The sequence below is a fragment of the Nomascus leucogenys genome, chromosome 9 (assembly GCF_006542625.1).
Source record: "Nomascus leucogenys isolate Asia chromosome 9, Asia_NLE_v1, whole genome shotgun sequence".
In the NCBI taxonomy this organism is placed as follows: Eukaryota; Metazoa; Chordata; class Mammalia; order Primates; family Hylobatidae; genus Nomascus; species Nomascus leucogenys.
In genome coordinates, this window is record NC_044389.1 from 15671537 (window position 1) to 15694367 (window position 22831).

Sequence of the window (22831 nt, forward strand, 5' to 3'; positions counted from 1 at the left end):
TCTTTCCTTCCTTCTTTCTTTCTTTCTTTCTTCTTCTTTCTTTCTTTCCTTTCTTTCTTTCCTTCTTCTTTCTTTCTTTCTTTCTTTCTTCTTCTTTCTTTCTTTTTTTTTTTTGCGACAGAGTCTCACTCTGTCACCCAGGCTGGAGTGCAGTGGTGCAATCTCGGCTCGCTACAACTTCCACCCCACAGATTCAAGCGATTCTCTTGCCTCAGCCTCCTGAGTAGCTGAAACTACAGGTGCACGCCACCACGCCCAGCTAATTTTATATTTTTAGTAGAGAGGGGGTTTCACCATGTTGCTCAGGCTGGTCTCGAACTCCTGACCCCGTGATCTGCCTGTCTCGGCCTCCCAAAATGTTGGGATTACAGGCATGAGGCCCGCGCCTGGCCAATTTTTTTTTTTTTTTATTGTGGTACAACATAAAACAAAATGTACCAATTTTACCATGTTAAAGTGTACAATTCAGTGGCATTTACTACACTCACAATGCTGTGCAATCATCTCCACAATCTAATTCCAGAGTAGTTTTATCACCCCAAACGGAAACCCCACACCTATTGAGCAGTCCTCCCTGTTTTTCTCCTCCCTCCAGCTTTGCTCTCTACATGGATTCGCCTATTCTGGAAGTTTCAAACAAATGGAATTGAGCAATATGTGGTCTTTTGTGACTGGCTTCTTTCACTTAGTATACTGTTTTCACAGTTCATCCACATTGTAGCACATAGCAGCATTTCATTCCTTTTTATGGCTGAATAATATTCCATTTTGTGGGGCTATTGCCTTTTGTTTATCCCATCATCAGTTGATGGACATTTGAGTTGTTTCCACCTTTTGGCAATTGTGAATAGTGTTACCACGAATGTTTCATGTACACGTTTTTATTTGAAGACCTGTTTTTAATACTTTTGAGTATAGATCTAGAAGTGGAAATGGTGAGTCACATGGCTATACTGCTTACCTTAGTGAGTCACCACTGACTTGTTTTTCTCTTATCTTTTTTTTTTTTTTTTCTCTTATCTTTTTTTTTTTTTGAGATATGGTCTTACTCTGTTGCCCAGGCTGGAGTGTAGTAGCACAATCACAGCTCACTGCATCCTCAACCTCTGGGCTCAAGCAATCATCTCACCTCAGCCTCCTGAGTAGCTGGGAGTATAGGCACACACCACCATGCCTAATTTTTATTTTTTTGTAGAGACAATGTCTCACTTTGTTGCCCAGGCTGATCTCGAACCTCTGGACTCAAGTGCTTCTCCCATCTCGACCTCCCAAAGTGCTGGGACTATAGGCATGAGCCACCATACCTGGCTTCTCTTATCTTTTAAATGCCTTTCTAAAAATAAAAATGCACCACAAAATATCAATTATGAGACTTGGGTTAAAGAATGTTTATATTTCTGGACTGAATATTAAAAGCCTAAGATGTTTCCTTGAGGTCAAAATTCATTCAGAATACTTTGCTAAATGAACAGGCAAAGCAGGCGGAAGCCATTTATATTCATTTGCTTCTTGCCATCCTTGGCTTTTTCCTAAAACATTTAGCCTTTCACAAAATTCAGTATCTCTAAAGATGATGGTTATAAATAGATGATACCGTCACTCTCCACTTTGGTTTTGTACTTTTTCTGGGTCAGACGGAAGCTCTCTAATCTCTTTTGTGATTTGGTTAAATGTAGAATAATCCAGCGGCAAATCCGAGTTAGCTGCTCATCTTCCTTTTTGTGTTTACTTTTGCTTAAATATCATGGTTCCCTAGGGCAGGGTAAAAGATAAATAGAACGAAGACAGATAATGCTGATAATTTCCCAGCATGAAATTGGCTGGCGAGGATCCTAGTCCCAGGTAAAAATGAACAATAATACGAAGTCTGACTGCCATAGACAGTGAGCTCCACAGAAGGGTATAAGAGCTAGTGAAAACCAAAGTGTTTTCCTACTCACACTCCCCACAGCACAGAGCTCCCCAGTCACCAAAATGTGTGGGTTTTTTTTCCCCCACAAACCAAGCAATTCTCCAGCGGACACCAATGGGCTGTCCTATGATTCAATTTAATTCTGGAGTTAGAGTCAGATCCTGCGGGTTAAGGGCTCAGTCCCACAGACTGCTCCTATTTCAGATGCCAATTGCAATTCCATAGCATGTTGTCACCTGTATTTCTGGGTTTGTTTGTTTGTTTGTTTTTGTGTTTTTGAGACAGGGTCTTACTCTGTTGCCCAGGATGAGTGCAGCGTTGGCTCACTGCAGCCTCGATCTCCTGGGCTCAAGTGATCCTCCCACCTCAGCCTCCTGAGTAACTAGGACCACAAGTACGTGCCACCATGCCTGGCTAATGTTTTATTTTTTATATAGATGGGGGTCATGCTATGTTGCCCAGGGTGGTCACAAACTCCCGGAACTCAGCACCCACCTTGGCCTCCCAAAGTGCTGGGATTACAGGTGTGAGCCATTGTGCCTGGCCCACCTATGCTTCCAATCTACTGGCTATAAATCAAGTTACTGGGACCCCTTTCTCAGGTTCCATTAATTAGCTAGGATGGCTCACAACTCAGAGAAACAGTTACTCACATTTACTGGTTTGTTATATTAATAAAGGATGCAGACGAGCAGCCAGATGAGGAGATGCATAGGGCAAGGCAGGTGGGGAGGAGCACAGAGTTTCTTTCCATGTGCTCCCAGGTGCACCACCCTCCAGACACCTCCACACATCCAGGACCCTGGAAGCTCTCCTAGCCCTGTCCTTTGAGTTTTTACAGAGGCTTCATTACAAAGACACAATTGATTACATCATTGGCCATTAGTGAATAACTCAGCCATCAGCCCTCTCTCTCCTCCTCCCTGGAGGTGAAGGTGGGGTGGAGATAAAAGTTCCAACCATCCAATCACATGGTTGGTTCCCTTGGCAACCAGCCCCCTTTGCGAGGCTACTAGAGCCCCCAACCATCAGTCACCTCATTAGCATACAAAAATACTTATCCCTTTGGAGCTGTGTGCCAGGAAACTGGGACAAGAACCAAATACATATGTCTTACATAAGTCACAACATCACAAGGGTCTGTGGCCCATTCATGAACATGCAGCTCCTCATCTGTCAACTGCTTTTTGGTGGCCCAACCTTCCTAACACTTTCTAGGTTTTGGGAAATAGTTTAGGAATTTTTCTCCGCGAGAGGTCTGCTCTCACCTAGGACTTAGATCCCAAATATTGAACAATCAATATGGTGCAGGCATCAGCCAGTCTGCGCACAGGACATGGGCCATGGTATAATGCAGCAGGTTCTGAATTCCGTCCCCCACCCCACCACATCACCATCAGGCTCAGTGCTGTAGTTGCTGGAACACGAAGTCTCCTGGTCCTGGGATTGGGGTAAGGAGGCAGTGACCATGGGAGGGCATGTTAGGGTATCGACTATTTACCAACCGATATAGAAGTATTTTATTTTCTATTTATTTATTTATTTATTTAAAGATGAAGTTTTGCTCTTGTTGCCCAGGCTAGGGTGCAATGGTGCAATCTCAGCTCACTGCAACCTCTGCCTCCTGGGTTCAAGCGATTCTCGTGCCTCAGCCTCCCAAGTAGCTGGGATTACAGTTGCCCGCCACCATACCTGGCTAACTTTTTGTATTTTTAGTAGACATGAGGTATCACCATGTTGGCCAGGCTAGTAGGGTATATATGAACATTCATGCTTTTAAACAAAGGGAAGTCAGGGAAGAGGGAGGAAGAAGGTATCAAAGAAAGAACTCCTGGCCTCAGGTGAACCGCCTGCCTTGGCCTCCCAAAGTGCTGGGATTACAGGCGTGAGCCACCGTGCCCGGCCCAGAAGTATTTTAATGTTTACACTGCCGGTATGACTGCATTGATGTGCTAGGAGTATTCTATTACTAGAAACTATCTTTCCCCACCATCCTTAACCATAAATCTTCAGGATCAAGATTCTGCTCTTACCCTACTGTCTTTCCACAAGTAGTTACCCCTTTTTCTATTTGAGAAGGCATCATTGTGCCTCCATAAGAGATGACCCTTCTACCTATAGCAGTCTAGGAAGGTTACTGTCATGACTTGTGGTTCCTTGTTCTTTCAGGAATTTCTTCCTCTATCCGTTTGACTTGATATTGCCATCAACTTTTTTTCTAAAGCTTCAGTTACACTTGGTCATTGTCCTGCTTAATAGCCATCAATGTGTGTCAGATGCCTAAAAATAAACAATCTCCCCACTTCTGGCAAGGGAAAAAAATCACACATATAACTTTAGAATGACATTCTAGGCCTCAGTTTCATTCCCAACGTCTTTTTCAATAACAATTTCTCTTCGTATCCTTCTCCCCATGCATGGGAATGCACATTCTCCCCCAAATACACCCTGTCAATCACCATCTCTGTCCCTTAATTCCCTCCAAGTAATCTCTTGCTAAAATCCTATCATACTTGCTGGTTATTCCTTCAGTGTCACACCCTCTCCTTTTTTTGGGAGCTGTGGAGGAAGCATGTGAGCTAAGCTGAGCAGCCAGCCTTTTTCCGGGGTTGATGTGGGCACCTGGAGAGAGACCGTGACCGTCAGCTCTGAGGCTGTGTGAGCCTGGAGCTGCCACAACCATTTATTCTATAGTGTGGCAAAAACCTGTCGGAGAACAAACTCAACGTGGGAGCAGGGCCAAGGGGTCAAGGGATTTCAGGAATGTGCCCTGATAGGTGTCAGTGAAACCCCGAGATCCCTCCTTGGATTTCTCTTCTGCTGGGGACAATACATCCCCCTTTTTTGCCTAAATTAATTTGAGTTAGCTTTCTGTCGCCTGTGAGAACAAGGTGGCCCTTCTTCCAAGGTGCAGGTCATGCGCCAACTCCTACTTGTGTTCCTGCCTCCTTTTTCTCTGGCCTTTATTTGCACTGTTTCGCCACTGCCTTGGGGCGTGTTGTTTTGCACATGCTTCATCCTGCTAGGATGTAAGGGCCTTCGGGAGGACAGATTCCTGGAGCGTCAAGACCAGATTACATGGTTAATTAGGGAGGAAGTGGGTGGTGGGCACTATGTGTGAGTTGCTCTTTTGTGAGATTAGGCAGGAAGAAAGAAACGCTGGTAGGAAAAGGCGTAAGGGACCAGGCTCAAGGCTGGCTTAACATTGGCTCTAGAAGGCTCAAGAAGAAAAAAATTCAGCTCAGAGTATATATGAACATTCATGCTTTTAAACAAAGGGAAGTCAGGGAAGAGGGAGGAAGAAGGTATCAAAGAAAGAAAGTTCACTGCAGAAATCCCATCTCAGGCTCAGCAGGAGGGCTGGGAGAAGAGCTCAAAGAGGTTGGGGCTTGAGAAAGAGAAAGGGTATTTATTCAGACACATGAATGGAGAAAATAATGTATTAAGATATGGTGACAATGTAACTTGAAGAGGAGTTGAAGGAATACATACTTTATGATATTAATCTTGGCAAAGCAGCAAATCCTCAGTTTACTGGACATGTTATTTAAGGGTTTTCCTTAAAACTACCTTAAGGATTTAACAGCTGTGTCTTTATTTTTCCTCCAAGTGGAGGTTGCTTCTCATCAGCTTCCTAAAGGGCCTCCTTGTCCGTATTCTCTTTCCATATTAATCTCTTCTCTACCCAGTGTCAGGCATTCTAAAGTGTAGATCTTATCTTGTCACCTTCTTTCTTGAAACACTGCAAATCTTCCCAGAAATTCTAGAATGAGATTTCCAGTCCTTAGCTTAGCACATAGGCCCTGTATTATGGGGATACAGATGTCATAGCCCAGCATGGGGATATATGTGGCAAGCAGGCCCTGCTCACCTGTCCAGACCACCTTCAGCCACCTCTTTCCTGCCCCCTTGCTTCCCTAATCCCCACCTCACATTTCACACCTCCACGATATTGAAGTTTCTTGGTATTTTCTGCCAAACCATGTGCTTTTCCATCCCTCGAAATCTTTCTGTATATTGCTTCAACTTAATTCAATAACATTCACTGAGCACAAAAAAGGTGTCTGTTGCTGTAGTGGGAGCTACAGTAATCTTACTCAAACTCATTTACTCGGTTAACTCCTAATTTAGGTTAACTGCGGTGAAGGGATTGCCCTCCCTCTGCTGGAAGCTCCCCAGCCTCTCCCATCTGGCAGGAAGCGGGCAGCCTGCAATCCCCAAGAGCAGGTCTGGGGCTGCCAGGTGCTCCAGGCAGGAGGCTGGAGGGGGCTCACCAAGGCTTGCCCTGCAGGAGGTGACAGTGCTGCCCCTAGCTTGTCCACCTGGGTACAGAGGTCCTTGACCTCCTGTAGCCATTTGCTGGTAATTCATGCAGGATCCCTGTCAGCTTCTTCTTGATGGTATCCTTGGAGTTGCCATAGATCATTCTACTTTTAGGGGTGCAGACTGAGGGGCTCAGAAGATAAACTCCAGGTCCTCCTCTTGGCTCCCTTTGGTCTCATAGGTTGAGTCACAGAGGACATAGTGGCAGTCCTTGTCTGGCAGCATCTTGACCTTGACAACCATGGTGTAGGAGTGGTCAACAGCCTGCCCCACTTCACCTGCCAGGGTCCCCCTGCCCTCCTCAACGATGATGTTCTCGTCCCCACTCAGGCAGAAGAGCACCACCTTCTTACGCGTCTTCACCTCTGCTGCTGTTGAAGACTTGTGCTCCTTCTTGTCATCATGTCATTGAACACCTTTTTTTCTTTTTTCTTTTTCTTTTCTTTTTTTTTTTTTTTTTGAGACAGAGTCTTGCTCTGCCATCCAGGCTGGAGTGCAATGGCGTGATCTCGGCTCACTGCAACCTCTACCTCCCAGGTTCAAGCAATTTTTATGCCTCAGCCTCCCAAGTAGCTGGGATTACAGGCATGCACCATCATGCCCAGCTAATTTTTGTATTTTTAGTAGAGACGGGGTTTCACCATATTGGCCAGGCTCGTCTCAAACTCCTGACCTCAGGTAATCCACCTACCTCGGCCTCCCAAAATGCTAGGATTACAGGCATGAGCCACCACGCCTGGCCTCATTGAGCACCTTGATGATGCCATCAGAAACAGCCACACCTGATGCCGTGTTCCTGGAAGTAAGAAGAAGATGGCAGGGAGAGCCCCAGAAGAGGAGAATTGCTGCAGCTGCTGCCAGCATCCGACGGAACCAAAAATTCTTATGAAGGCGCTGGGGTGAAGCATGAAATTCATATGTAAGAATGGTACCTTTTGCTCCAGCGTTGGAACAGACTGTGGCTTTTTTTTTTTTTCCAGTTGAGCATGAGGTGAAGTAGTTGGCTTATGTTTTGGGGCCAGGAGTCTCTTGAAACTCTCCACTTACTAGTGCTCAAAGTCCCAGAGGCATTTAGGAAATGCGAGGCATTTAGGAAATCACAGCCACATTCACTAGAGTCCTCATTTTGTGGAATGACCTGGGCTGTTTGTATTGTTTTATTTATCTTGTTTGAAAGCAAATTACTGAATGAGTATATTTGAATTCACTTAAGTCAGATACTGATATGATGTGACCCCACTGTACAGGTCTCAGTTCTCCAGAAAGTTCTAGCCTGGGAATGCATTTGGAAAGTAATCAGCTTGGCCAGGCGTGGTGGCTCACGCCTGTAATCTCAGCACTTTGGGAGGCTGAGGTGGGCAGATCACAAGGTCAGGAGATCAAGACCATCCTGACTAACACGGTGAAGCCCCGTCTCTACTAAAAATACGAAAATTTAGCCGGGCGTGGTGGCGGGCGCCTGTAGTCCCAGCTACTCAGGAGGCTGAGGCAGGAGAATGGCGTGAACCTGGGAGGCAGAGGTTGAAGTGTGCCGAGATCGCGCCACTGAGCTCCAGCCTGGGTGAAAAAGCAAGACTCCGTCTCAAAAAGAAAAAAAAAAAGGAAAGTAATCAGCTTGTAGTTAGTAGTTAAAGCTGTGAGTGTGGATGTGTTCACCAAGGGGAGCGTGTGTCAAGAGTAAGAGGAGGCAGCCTTGGGCAGAGCCTTGGTGAACACAGATGTTTATGGGGCTGGAGAAGGAGGAACCCAAAAAGCAATCTAAAAAATGTATGAGCCTGGAAAGTAACATGGAGACCAAGGACAAGTGTTTCAAAGAAAAGAGAGTGGCGAAAAGTGTCTGGGACTACAGAAAGAGATATTCCCCTATCTTCTTTAATTCAGATAAGCCTGGAGGGCGTCCTTTAGATTTAACAGCTTCTCCAAAGCGGCCCCATTGAGAGGCATAGTGGGGTAGAGATCAGATTGCAGAGGAAGGAGCTGGGAATGGGAGACTAATTATTTCAAGAGTTAGAAGTGAGCATGGAAGGTTACTCGAGAGAGGGTTGTGGAGTAAGAAAACGCTTTAAAAATAAATGGGGTGGGGGGGGAAATTCTTGAGCCTGTTTTTATGATGAAGAGGAGAACCAGTTAAAAAGGAGAGCTTAGAAATAAAAGTGCATGGTGGTAGAGATGATTAATGGAACAAGGTCCTGGAGGATATGGGAGGGGACGATCTGAAGGCCAGGTCCAACATTTCACCTCGGACTGGAGGAAGGAATAAGAAAAGCAAATGTTTTGCAAACCAGGAGCGTGTCTTATTTGTGTCTTTGCCCCTGTGCAGCATGGTGCCTGTTTGCTGGAAGGTGAGGGAGGTACAGATGACTGTGCTGTAGGTGAGGGATGAAGGGTCAAGTGAGCACTTGCCTTTTTTCAAAGAGGAGCAGTCAAGACCCTCTATTGAAGGCACCTGAGAAAGTGGTGGGGATTTGGAAAGAGAGTGAAGGTTGGGAGAATCCACTGAAGGAGGTGGAGAGGAGGAGGGAGAAGTAATTGTGCTGCTGGGAAGTCTTGCTAAGATTGGGGACCATGAAGTTAGAAGCCAAATCCATGGGATGGGGGTGTCTTCTCCAGGAGTGTGCAGATGCCCATGGGTAGGAGTCAAGAAGGCAGCACCTGGCTGGGCATGGTGGCTCACGCCTGTAATCCCAGCACTTTGGGAGGCCGAGGCAGGAGGATCACCTGAGGTCAGGAATTTGAGACCAGCCTGGCCAACATGGCGAAACCCCATCTCTACTAAGAAAAATACAAAAATTAGTCGGGCTTGGTGGCAGATGCCTGTAATCTCAGCTACTCGGGAGGCTGAGGAAGGAGAATTGCTTGAACCTGGGAGACAGAGGTTGCAATGAGCCGAGATCGCGCTGTTGCACTCCAGCCTGGGCGACAGAGTAAGACTCCATCTCAAATAAAGAAAGAAAGAAGGAAGGAAAGAAGGAAGGAAAGAAGGAAGAGAAAGAGAAAGGAAGGAAGGAAGGAAGGAAGGAAGGAAGGAAGGAAGGAAGGAAAGAAAGAAGGAAGGAAGGAAGGAAGGAAGGACACGAAAGCAAGCAAGCAGGCAGCAGTTATCAGAATAAGTCATCCATGTGGGAAGGAGGTGAGGGGCTACTCTCTGGCATTAACTTTCCATTTCTCCCCCTGAAAACTCAGCGCCTGCCTTGTTCTCAGACACTGAGGTGGAGAGAGCTGAACTCCTCCAGGCTCTCCCTTGGGGATTTGCATCCGTTTAGTGACTTGTGCTGAACATTGCCAGCCCTTGAACCAGCCTGGGTTGGGGGTTATGATTACTGGACTTCTGTGCTGCCCAGCTCCACCACACCCCTACTGTGCCTTTCCTTTTCGTCAGGTTCCTGAGCTCCTGTATATATCCTAGAATGGTTAAAAATGTTAAACTGTCAATACCAGGTGTTATTGAGGATGCAGAGCAACTGGAACACTCAGACACTGCTTGTGGGAATGTAAATAGGAACAAACACTTCGAAAATTCTTTGTCAGTGTTGACTGTAAATACACCCAATGACAGTAATTCTACTCTGAAATATACGCCCAAGAGTAAATACACTAAAAAATAATACAAGAATGTGTACAGCAGCATTATTCCTAAAAATAACCCAAGATTAGAAACAACCTAGATGTCTATCAGTGGTAGAACTGATAAATAAATTTGCTATGGTCCTGCAGTTGAATACTATTTGGTAGAGAAAATGAGCTACTGCTACACATGAAAACATGGATGCATCTCACAAACATAATGCTGAGTGAGAGAAGAGGGATGCAACACACATGCTGTGTGTTGTAATTAGAGATAAATTTCAAAAGCAGGTGAAATTAATGGTTGGAGTAAGGACTGGGAGGGGACATGAAGGAAGCTGATGGGTTACTGAGAGTGTTCTCCATCTCAATCTGGGTGGTGGTTACATGAACATTTTTTCATTTAAAAGTTCATCAGACTTCGAAAATTTATCAAGTATATTTATAGTTTCTGATTTTTTTTTTTTTTTTTTTGACAGAGTCTCGCTCTGTTACCCAGGCTGAAGTGCAGTGGTGCGATCTTAGCTCACTGCAACCTCTGCCTCCAGGGTTCAAGTAATTCTTCTGTCTCAGCCTTCCAAGTAGCTGGGACTACAGGTGCGTGCCACCACACCCGGCTAATTTTTTGTAGTTTTAGTAGAGACGGGGTTTCACCGTGTTAGCCAGGATGGTCTCAATCTCCTGAATTCGTGATCTGCCTGCCTTGGCCTCCCAAAGTGCTGGCATTACAGGCATGAGCCACCACCCCCGGCCAATTTCTGAATTTTTATATGTAAATGTTGAAAATATCATTTCTTAAAATACTGTGACTGATTCCAAGTCAGCATAGACTGTAATATGGGCTATGTTAAATTTCATAAATAGCATTATTTAATTAGTTTTAAATTTATTATGCTTATTTCCCTTTTCATTTTCTGTGATTTGATTTCATCTTATTGGACCATGAAATACTGACTGCAGTTTTAAATACGATTATTAGGTGGCTGGTATAATTTCATTGGTATAAATGGTTCAAAAATCAAAGATTACATCTTTTTTTTTTTTTTGAGACAGAGTTTCGCTCTTTGTTTCCCAGGCTGGAGTGCAATGGCGTGATCTCGGCTCACTGCAGCCTTCAACTCCTGAGTTTAAGGGATTCTTCTGCCTCAGCCTCCCGAGTAGCTGGGATTACAGGCATGCGCCAACACACCTGGCTATTTTTGTATTTTTAGTGGAGACAGGATTTCTCCATGTTGGTCAGGCTGGTCTTGAACTCCCAACCTCAGGTGGTCCGCCCACCATGGCCTCCCAAAGCGCTGGGATGACACACGTGAGCCACCGCGCCTGGCCACATTTTTTTAAAACAGGTATTTTTGGTGGTTAAATATGACAGTTAAGTGAATTTATTTTCTGATAATCTATAATTCAATTAATTGGATTATTGATCAATCAATTTGCCATTTATAGTCTACTTAGGCAAACAACAGGATTGAATGGCAAATATTTAATCAGATTGCTCATTGTGGTAGACTTTTTTTTTTTTTGAGATGGAATCTCTCTCTGTTGCCAGGCTGGAGCACAGTGGCGCAATCTCGGCTCACTGCAACCTCCGCCTCCCGGATTCAAGTGATTTCCTACCTCAGCCTCCCGAGTAGCTGGGACTACAGGTGCCTGCCACCACGCCCAGCTAATTTTTGTATTTTTAGTAGAGATGGGGTTTCACCATATTGGCCAGGCTGGTCTTGAACTCCTGACCTTGTGATCCGCCTGCCTCAGCCTTCCAAAATTTTGGGATTATAGGCGTGAGCCACCATGCCCGGCCATGTAGACATTGTTTTTGCCATGCAGCATCTATTCTCCATTTCTGTGACAACAGCACTCTGTCTTTGCTTTTGTGGGTGCATTAGTTACCTGTTGCTGTGTCATAATATTATCACAGATTCAACAATATATTTATCATCTCACAGTCTATAGGTCAAGAGTCTGGGTGCAGCTTCACTGGGTCCTCTCCAAGGCTACAACATGGTGGCTATGGCTATGTTCTCATCCGAGGCTTGACTGGGGAAATATCTTCTTCCAAACTAACATGGTCATTGGCTGAACTCAGTTCCTTTTTTGAGGCAGAGTCTCTGTCGCCCAGGCTGGAGTGCAGAGGTTGACGCCATTCTCCTGCCTCAGCCTCCCGAGTAGCTGGGACTACAGGCACCTGCAACCACGCCCGGCTAATTTTTTGTATTTTTAGTAGAGATGGGGTTTCACTGTGTTAGCCAGGATGGTCTCGATCTCCTGACCTCGTGATCCACCCGCCTCAGCCTCCCAAAGTGCTGGGATTACAGGCGTGAGCCACTGCACCCGGCCTTGAACTCAGTTCCTTGCAGACCACTGAGCAAGGCCTGGAACGAGGGCCTCATTTTCTTACTGGCTATTGTCTGGAGGCCAGCTTCAGGTCCTAGAAGCCATGCTCAGTCCCTTCCCACACAGGCCCTCAACATAGCTGCTTGCTTAATGAAGTTGGCAAGGGAAAGAAAAAGACTTCAGCAAGACGGGTTCTACAATCTTTTCACACAATTTTATTTATACCCCATTACTTTTGCTTTGTTCTATTGGTTAGAAGCCAGACATAGGCTGTGTTCATTCTTAAGTGGAAGGGATTGCATAAGAGCATGAATGCCAGGAGGTGGACTCATGGCAGCCACTCGTATGAGTATTATGAGTCTATCTGCCACAGTAAGGAACAGTCTGCTTCTCATGCCATGTTTCGGGTCCAGCAGACTCCATCCCTCTCACCTTGGCTAAGCCAATCACCATATTCCATTCTCAGGCCACAGTGATTGGATCAAGGTTGGGCATACCACCAAGGTCAAGCCAACTGGGGCCCATGTGACTCAAGTGCTCAGAAAATAAAGTGTTGAAACATCAATAAAGCAGACTCACCCTTCCACAGGAGGGGAAGGGGAGAACGCTGGAAAGGCAACCCAGGATTCAGAAACAGTGGTGCTGGAAGGTAGATTCTGGAGTTATTATTTGTGTCCCAAGTCGAGCCCACCTGAGATAGTCCCTATTCCTGGCTTTTGAGTAATGGACATGTCACACTTTGGAAATCATTGCTCCAACCAATTGAATATATACATTGTGTGTTTGCCATACTCAGGTAAAGAGTAACATGGTGTCAGGCACATAAACATGCCTTATATTAAAAGAAAAAAAGTCAAGTGCCAAAATGAGTGGGCATAGCATGTAATATGACCGAGGTTGATATTATGAATTGCTTCACAATCTAAAGAAAAAGTAGATTCTACCTGTTTGTCTGTAACTGTGTCAGGCTAAATGTCTGAGTGGATTTTCACTACATTTGGAGATCATATTTGGCATGGCTTGACTTAAAGCATAGGTTTTGAGTAAGGTAACTATGAATTCTGATTTGCCCAGAAAAGCTCCAGTTTAGACCTGTTGTCCCAGTATAATGATTACTAGTGTTTCCTTTCATTCTCTAAAGTGTCCAGTTTGGACAATAAATTATATGATTACCCCAGCTCAGAAGTGTGTTCCAGATTCACTTGGAAAGCCTTAGAGAGGACCATTTCCATTTCCAAGAGACAGCCTGTTATCCTCTACAACTGCAGTCAGAGGAAGAACCCCTGTGACTGCTGATTGAGAGAGAATGCACGGTATGTAGTTATTAAGACACTGTGTACAGAACAAGCATGGTTTCCAACTGAATATGCATCCAGATTCTTAATTAAAGAATTATAGGTGTTGATTTGCAATTTAGATGCTTCTAACATGAGCACTCTATCTTGAACTTCATGGTTAGAAGTAGCAGGGATTCATTGAATTATTAATGAAATGACTGGTTCACTCAAGGAACTCTAGTTCTGCAAGTTAAGAAATTTAAGTAAGACATGAGTCAGAGGAATTAGAATTTGGAGACCTGCTTGGAAGCAACAGATGAAAGGAAGGCTACAAACAGCAAGTGGAGATCAAGGAATCCCGTGGTAGGTCCGCAGAGGCCTCAGCACCCTTCAGAGTCCTCTCTTTTTGCTTCCTTCCTCTCCTTTAGAACAAGGACTAAAAATTGCCTTCAAAGAAAAGGAAAGGAAGGTGGACAGTTGGGGTGGGATTGAGACCATGGGGGAAGATGAAGGAGGTGGTATAATTTAGAATCTTTTTTTTTTTTTTTTGAGATGGAGTGTCTCTCTGTCTCCCAGGCTGGAGTGCAGTGGCATGAGCTTGGCTCACTGCAACCTCCACCTCTCGGGTTCAACCGATTCTACTGCCTCAGGCTCCCAAGTAGCTGGGACTACAGGCGCGTGCTGCCACGTCTGGCTAATTTTTATATTTTTAGTAGAGACAGGGTTTCGTCGTGTTAGCCAGGATGGTCTCGATCTCCTGACCTCATGATCCACCCGCCTCAGCCTCCCAAAGTGCTGGGATTACAGGTGTGAGCCACCGCACCTGGCATTTGAATCTTTACAATCATAAGCTCTAGAGACAACTACTAGGATTTGAATATTGACTCTTACCTTGATAATTTTATGTCCTTGGACAGTTACTATGATTAATTTCATCATCCATAAATTATTATGCTAAATTGTGAGGATTAAATGAGATAATATATGTGATATGACTAGCACAGTCCTCAGAACATAGTAAAAACCTCAGTCAAAATTAGCTTCCATGAAGAACAGTTGTTGAGCTCCATACAGAGTAATGTCTCATTACTACTCATGTTACCATGAATAACATTTGTTGAGCTCCATACATAGTAATGTATCGTGTACTTTAAACACATTACCTAGGTCGGTTGCAGTGGCTCACACCTGTAATTCCAGCATTCTGGGAGGCTGAGGTGGGAGGATGGCTTGAACCCAGGGGTTCGAGACCAGCCTGGGCAACATGGCAAGACCCCTCATCTCTACAAAAAATACAAAAGTTAGCAGGTATTGTGGCACACGCCTGTAGTCCCAGCTACTCGGGAGGCTGAGGTGGGAGGATTCATTGAGCTTGGGAGGTCAAGGCTGCAGTGAGCCATAATCATGCCACTGCACTCCAGCCTGGGCGACAGAGTGGGACCCTGTTTCAAATAAATAAAATTAATGTATTAGCTAATTTCATACAATGGACTAGATATTTCCATCATAAATGGAGGAAACTGAGGCTCAGGGATTCCATAATTTGCCTTGTTGGCTAGTGAGAGGTGCACTAGAATTTATGTTCCCATAAGCCTGGCTGCATTTGATGGCTCTTCCACCACCCCAGGCTGCTTTGTCTGAACCGTCCCTGTATCCCTGGAGCCTAGAACGCTGCCTACCACTCAGGCGCCCACCAAGTATGTGTTGGCTGACTGCATGAATGCTTCCTGTCTCCTCTCACCATGACGGTTCTTTTGTTCAGTGTGCTGGGCATTTGAGTATCTGGCCCCCAGTGTAGGACACTGCACTCATTAGTATGCTGCTTCTTCTCTTTAAGCCTTTGTTTGTGTGTTGCCAATCCCCTGGCTAGACGGGGAATTCTCGGGCCAGGATTGCCTTGTATTCACTAATGCAGGGGACTAAGCTCCAGCATGTTGGAGCCCAGAAAGCACTTTCCAGAAAAAGATTCTTTAGAACATCCAAGGATGGAGTATCCTGACTTTTTTTTTCTTTTAAACATTCAGATATCAAATGCACACTTGGCTAGCTAATCTGTCTTAACTAGGATCAAATGTATGAAACTGTCTTCACACTGGCAGCTGAGCCAAAAATGAGTATTTGGCATGCTTAAAACAATCGTTGCCTGCTTTTGTTTTTGAAGCCTGTGTATTTCAGCAGAAAGAGCAGTGGACTTGGGGCGTGAGTCACTTAACTTCTTGGGCTCTCCTTCCTTCCCTATTTATTGATTTATTTATTTATTTATTGAGACAGAGTTTTGCTCTTGTTGCCCAGGCTGGAGTGCAATGGAGCGATCTCAGCTCACTGCAACCTCCGCCTCCTGGGTTCAAGTGATTCTCCTGCCTCAGCCTTCTGAGTAGCTGGGATTACAGGCATGTGCCACCACGCCTGGCTAATTTTGTATTTTTAGTAGAGATGGGATTTCTCTATGTTGGTCAGGCTGGTCTTGAACTCCTGACCTCAGGTGATCCGCCACCTCGGCCTCCCAAAGCGCTGGGATTACAGGCGTGAGCCACTGCGCCCGGACTTCCTTCCTCATTTATAAAGCCAGGGTGATAATGCATGCTCCAGTAACCCAAAGCTTGGTGAGATCAGAAGATACAGACTATTTTAAAGGCATTTTTGTAGTGTACCATTAAATTAAAAAGGATTATCTATAGAGCTTATTGGTGGTGAGATTATGGGTGATTTTTTCTTCTCAATTTAGCCTGTATGTATTTCCTAATTTTGATATTATGAACTTTTTTCCCACTTTGCTTGAGTTACTAAAAGTCACTTAAGATTCTCAGTAGAAAGACTGTGGGCTGGGTGCAGTGGCTCATCCCTGTAATCCCAAGGCTTTGGGAGGCTGAAGCTGGAGGATCACTTGAAGCCAGGAGCTATGTTCCTTGGGCAACATAGCAAGACTCCATCTCCACAAAAAAATAAAAATTAAATTAGCCAGGAATGTTGGCACATGCCTCTATAGTCCTAGCTGCTTGGGAGGGTGAGGTGGGAGGATTGCTTGAGCCCATGAATTTGAGGTTGCAGGGAGCTATGATTGCACCACTGCACTCCAGCCTAGGTGACAGAGCAAGACCCTGTCTCTACAATAAAATAAAATAAAAAAAGGTTGTGACTTACACTTTGATATTTTAGTCGACATTTGAGGGGCATTTTGGCAAATATCTGATATTGTACAATTGATGTATCTAAGTGACAGTGTAATTAGTATAAGAGAATGATTACTGCTGATTTTTAGGGACTGTAGTTTACCTGTCACAGTCTGATAAGGAGGTTTGGTTTCTTCTCCAGCCTAGCTTCTGGTATGTGGCTGGTGGTAGAACAGGCCTGGACAGTTTTGCCTGTGAAAAACTAAGGTCCTTGTGATTCTACCCCTCTCCAGACTCTTGTTAGTATCAAGAGAGATAATTAAAATTAAACACAACTGTATGTTCACTTTTAAGCACGGATAACTGCTACACAGGACTACAACAAATTCAAAAGTAGGAAGATGTGATCTGTGACCTTTAACGTTTTTAGGGAGTTTCTCAGGTTCTCCTCAATTTGGCCTATCCCAGTTTATGCTTTTTCTTCCAAAGATGTGGCTTTAAAATTACTGAGGAATAACACCTACTTATTGTTATTTCTGCTTCTTTTAAACTGGTGATTATTCAGAGTCACACGTTCAAGTATCACACTGACACTGCCTTTTATGATGGCTTGGCTGCTTTCTTTGACTTCTGTGGACCTGAATCATCCTAGCAGTTGAGACTGAAAAGTGCAATTCTCAGCTGAGGTCCCAGCTTCAGTGGAGGTTTCTTCTGCCCACACCACATTTGTCACCAACTATTCCTATTTAATTCCATGGTCTTGGAATGTTTTTTCCCATATGCGCTTCTAGAGATAATTTTAAAGATTATGGGCAGTGGGCATGGTGGCTCATACCTGTAATCCCAGCACTTTGGGATATCGAGGAAGGAGAATTTCTTGAGCCTAGGAGTTTGAGACCAGCCTGGGCAACATGGTGAAACCCCATCTCTATAAAAAGTTTAAAAAGTAGCCAGGCATGGTGGCACATTCTTGTAGTTCCAGCTACTCTGGAGGCTGAAGTGGGAGGATTGCTTGAGCCTAGGACGTCAACGGTGTAGTAAGCTGTGTCCGTGCCACTGCACTCCTGCCTGGGTGACAGAGCGAGACCCTGTCTCAAGAAAAATGTACTCTTTTGCACAAGTTTTAGTTGACATTTAACATTTTTCATAAATTTAAATATCGAATTTTGAAAATTGATAATAAATCTATAATATCCTTTGTTTAAGGATTCTCAACCAGGAGTGATTTTGCTCCCCAGGAGACATTAGGCAAAGTCTTGTGGTCACAGCTGTGTGTGTATGTGTGTGTGTGTGTGTGCGTGCACACGCATGTGCGTGCAGAGATCAAGGATGCTGGTCAAGATCCTATAATGCACTAGACAGCAAACTATAACACAAATTATCCAGCCCCAAATGTCAACAGTGCTGAGGCTGAGAAACTGATTTAAATGTGTCCAAAGGAATATGAATATCATGGGATAAATCACCAGAGCCAATTTATAAAATACACAAACCGGGGCCAGGCACAGTGACTCATGTCTGTCATCCCAGAACTTTGGGAGGCTGAGGCGGGTGTATCACCTGAGGTCAGGAGTTTGAGACCAGCCTGACCAACATGGAGAAACCCCGTCTCTATTAAAAATACAAAATTAGCCGGGCGTGGTGGTGGGCGCCTGTGATCCCAGCTACTCGGGAGGCTGAGGCAGAAGAATCGCTTGAACTTGGGAGGCCAAGGTTGCGGTGACCTGAGATCGTGCCATTGCACCTCAGCTGGGGCGACAAGGGCAAAACTCTGTCTCAAAGATAAATAAATAAATAAATAAATAAAAATAAAAAAATAAAAAAATTACATGACTCTTCCATAGCACTGTTCCTTTTTTTCCTTGGAACTGTATTTCCATTTTCTTTCCCTCATAGAATTTTACCTTGATGAAATACATCCTTATGCTTGAAAGCCCTTATTAACTACCATGTAATTCTCTGCTACAAAACTAGGTATGTAAATTGAAATTTCTTTTCAAATATCCTATAAGGTTCTAAAGGTTAACATTTTTCCTCTGTATTGAGGTAGCACTGGAAATTGATCAAAACACCATAAATATATTACAACCTATTTGATATATTTGATAGACGAGTTTTAAACACAAAAATCTTTTGGTCGAAATGCGTCTCTTAATAGGATGAATTGGGGAGGGAATTTCAGGGACCTGGTAAATAGGCTTTGGGTGAAGTGGAGGTTTATATTTTCTCAGGTGGATCGATTTTAGAAAAAGATTTTGAAATGCGTTTCCTTAAAACTATTTGTGCCCACGTACCCTCTGGGAAGTCTTCATGTACCCACAGAGATACTCACATATCAGCCTGATTTGGCTGTCTTTGGTTTCTGAGTAACTTAGCAACGCTTTTCTTTTACTGATTCAGACAGTTTTGCATGCAGCTAATGCATGTTAAAGAAAGCTAACCAAGTGTATATTATAAATACTTTGTAAGTCAAGCAAGTAGAATTTCTCACAGGAGTCATAATTATAGTGGAGGCGGCATACCATTGTAGTGAGAGTTCTGGAGTCAGGCACAGTATTTGTTCCTGTTCTTCATCACTACTGGCTATTTGACTTGGGGCAAATGATTACCTGCTCTGGTCTGTAGCTTTCTCACCTATGATAAACAGGGGTCAATAACAGATTCCTCATTTGGTTATTGTAAGATTTAAATGAGTCATCCATACAAAGCACTTAGTATAGAGAGTGCCCAACATATCCTAAGCACTCAATAAATACTAGTTGTTGTTATCTTTAGATGTTATAGGGTTTATCTCAAGGGATGGGCACTAGAAAAGCAATGGAATAGGTATTTCAGTCTTTTTTTCTTATATCATGCCCTTTTTTGCGTGATTTACTGTACCCAACTTCCCTGATGTTATGGACAGCAGTGGGTCTTTGATATTCCCATTGATCATGAGCTCTGGAAGCCCAAGGCTGTGAGGCTGCTGCAAGGCACCTGCTCCCAACAGCAATGTGCTCTCATTTTCTGGTCAGCCTCACAAGGACAAATGTAAACTCTTGAACACCTAGGAGAGTGAGCCTCTGAATGCCTGAAGTTATGTTTAATATTCTCAGAATGCTGTCTGGGAGTTGCATGATGTAGATGGACAGCACTCATTTGGGGTCTCCTATAGGGTCACTTGGACAAAACTTGTAAATGCATGACTTCAAGTAACTAGACCAAAGTACCTTAATCCTTGTATCGACAACCATCCTATTGGGTTACACAGTTTTAATCCCAGAGGAGTTGTCTCTTGACATTAAACTGTCCAAACAGTATTTATATCTGCGGCTGCCCTGCAAGATCAGTTAACCCTGCACAGCCGTTTAAAAGTAGTTAATGACAGAACCGGCATGACTTGCCCCTTATGAATGATCACATAAGTTCGACCTGTGCTGTCATGGTTTATGGAAGAAGGCAGTTTGTCCATAGCCTGCTTCAACCACAGCAGGTAATTTGAAATGAAATGAGACAGTTTCTACAAGCAGATTGATTTGGGAATCTTGCCTGTTCTTCCCTTTGACCCTTGACAAGTCGACACTACAAAGATTGTGACTTTAAAAAATGATTGGGTGCAAATACATTTAGGTAGATGATTTACTGTGTGCTGAAGCAAGGACAGTGCGTTTAGAGCGATGCTGTGAGGGAAGGTAATTGTAAACTTTAACAACTCATGTTTTATGTTTCTGTATCTTATTAATTATCCTACTAGGTGAATCCACTGATAACCCTTGATCAAGTAGTTTATATTCCTGGTAAGAGACCAGAGACCCAATTTCAGGATTAAGAGATATAGTATTTATGATAAACTTATTAAAAGTTACAGATTCAGTTAGTTATTTTGGCCATAAATCACAGCTTGTATATAAGGATAAGAAGTCGCGGTCTCTTTCATGGATTCTGTTCTTTTTCTTTTTCTTTTGGTTTTCCTAAATACAGTTAAACATATACAGGAGAAAAACATTGTGATTAAAAAGATAATCAGCTTGATTTTTGATAACCAAAGAGTCACCAGGGATATCTGAAAAGAAAAGAAATTCCCAACTATGAATTCACACGTTATTTTCTAATTTAGATTTTCACACCAAATAGTATGTAATAAGTAAACAAGTATTTTCCATATTATTTCTATTCTATTCTTCTGGTGCAATTTTTCTTAGAAGTGAGGTTTTGTCATGAATTGGTGCTACCATAAGTAGAATTTTAAAATTGACTGTCTTCCAAAACAAAAATAAAAAAGACAGTAAGATAATTTTTAAAAAACCGTTTCCTTAGTTCACAGTGATACAATATTTATGCTGAGATTGTTTTAAATGAACTTGGTGATAGAATTATTGATTTATTAATATTTGGATTTGGGTTGATGTTCTTTTTACATTTGCTGTAGGAAATACCCACGATGTGAGGTTTGTAAGCTTTTGTGTTTTTCTCTATTCTAACCACTCTGCTTGAAATATAATTTTGAAGATGCTAGTAAAAAACATAACAAATTCCCTATTGGTCTCCGTTTAAATTATTTACTATGCTTTTGAGCCATATCTTCATTGAACTATGTTAAAAGTATTTTGCTGAAATGTTTCTTTATGTTGTCCATCGGGTTTAATAGACGTGCCGTTTAATAAGCTCTCTACCTGTAAGGATAGACTATTTGACCTCTATGCCCTGCCACTGGTAGACATAGTATAAGATTGCTTTGTGAAATAAAGCTGTCGGTAACATCAACAAAATAAAAAATGATCGTATTCCAATACTCTCTGCTGAGTACTATGACAGCACTGAAATATGGAATAAAATTGAAAGTAGATTAGTTTTGGGTCTTAAGTCATGTTTTGACAAGAAATACGAGAGGAGAACATATCTTTGAACTTTTAGTTTTAAAGTTTTTTAATGAAAATATTTATCATTTTGTAAGGTTCCTTCTTTATCACATCTAGGCTGTATAACCTTAAAACAATTCGTTCTCTTATTGTGAGGGATATAAATACTCTTCTATCTTTATATTAAATATCATAAAGGAGACACACACAGTGAGAGACGGCTTGACACAAGTTAAAAATTGTCACACTAATAAAAAAGCTTATTGAAGAGGTTGGAAAATCAGTCATTAATAAGCTATATATTTTTAGGGTATGTAAAGCATTTAAATACTGTAGACAAGCAAGCTGCTTTTGCTGCATTTTTTGTTCAGTTTTTGGAATGGTTTGAATCTGAAGAGGAAGAATAAATATGTCAGAGTGGAGAAAGCCTTGCTGGTGATTGCTTTCAACCTAAAGGAATTTGAAAATTGCTGCAACGTGCAGATTGTGAAATTATTTCTTTTGCCTCTGTGGTTACATATTAATCAGCTGAAATCATGACAAATAAATGGCATTAATGGCCCACGGGGAGTGTGGGTTGAGTACAGTAACCCTTCCCTGCAGGAGTTTGCAAACATCCTATGTCACCAAACGGGAGATTGTGGAGCTCTTAAAAATGCAGTGCCTACTTCCCTTCATTGCATATGCGGAGTGATTACACAGCGGGCAGGTTAAACCGCACTCCTTGTTCATCTCAGAATGAACTTTTCTTTCTTCATATTCTTTCCCTTTAAAACACAGGATACGAATTCTCTGTACAGGTCACTGGGCTGCCCTTGCTTTCTCCAGTGTGTTCAGGGGCCCTCAGACCACAGGGGCAAAGCTCACTGATGGGAGCCTTCTAACCCTGGGGTCATTTTAAAAAATTGAAATTGACACCCCCCCCCCCCCGCTCTCCACCAATAAATGTGAATTACATGATAGCATGGGGCTATAACTTTGGTCAGACCCTTATGAAATGCTGCTTTTAGTCATGAAAAGAGCCATTGTCTTAATCTTAAATTTTTCCTATTAAGAAATTTAAAAGATAAATGGAAAAAGCAAAGGTTGTATCGGCTAAAGGTTCTGAAAAAAAAGTTTTCTTACAAGGTTTCAAACAATCTCTCCTATGATATTTTAAAATGCACAAAGGGAAAAAAATTAAAAATTAGAGGAATATGAAATATAGCTATGTTTCTTAGCTGAAGTGTATACCAAAAGTGCGATGGAGGTCCTGTAATATCACCCCTTAATTTGTTCCGTTACATGGTTTTAACCTTGACTTTCCTAAATAATGTCTTTAAACAGGACAATGAATTACTGTGGTCATTAGGTTGGTGTCATTTGTCATGATCGGTGTAGGCTTGACTCCTGAGTATAGAAGGTTGTTAAATAACTATATAGTTATCAATGATCCAGACCAAATTTACATGTGTCTTTTATTCATGGTTTTTT

General features: G+C 43.0%; 1 pseudogene; it reads right to left on the reverse strand.

Moving 5' to 3' along the window:
• Nucleotides 1-4432: 4432 nt before the first annotated feature.
• LOC115836755 lies at nt 4433-7099 on the reverse strand (annotated as a pseudogene).
• Between the last annotated feature and the right edge of the window lie 15732 nt (nt 7100-22831).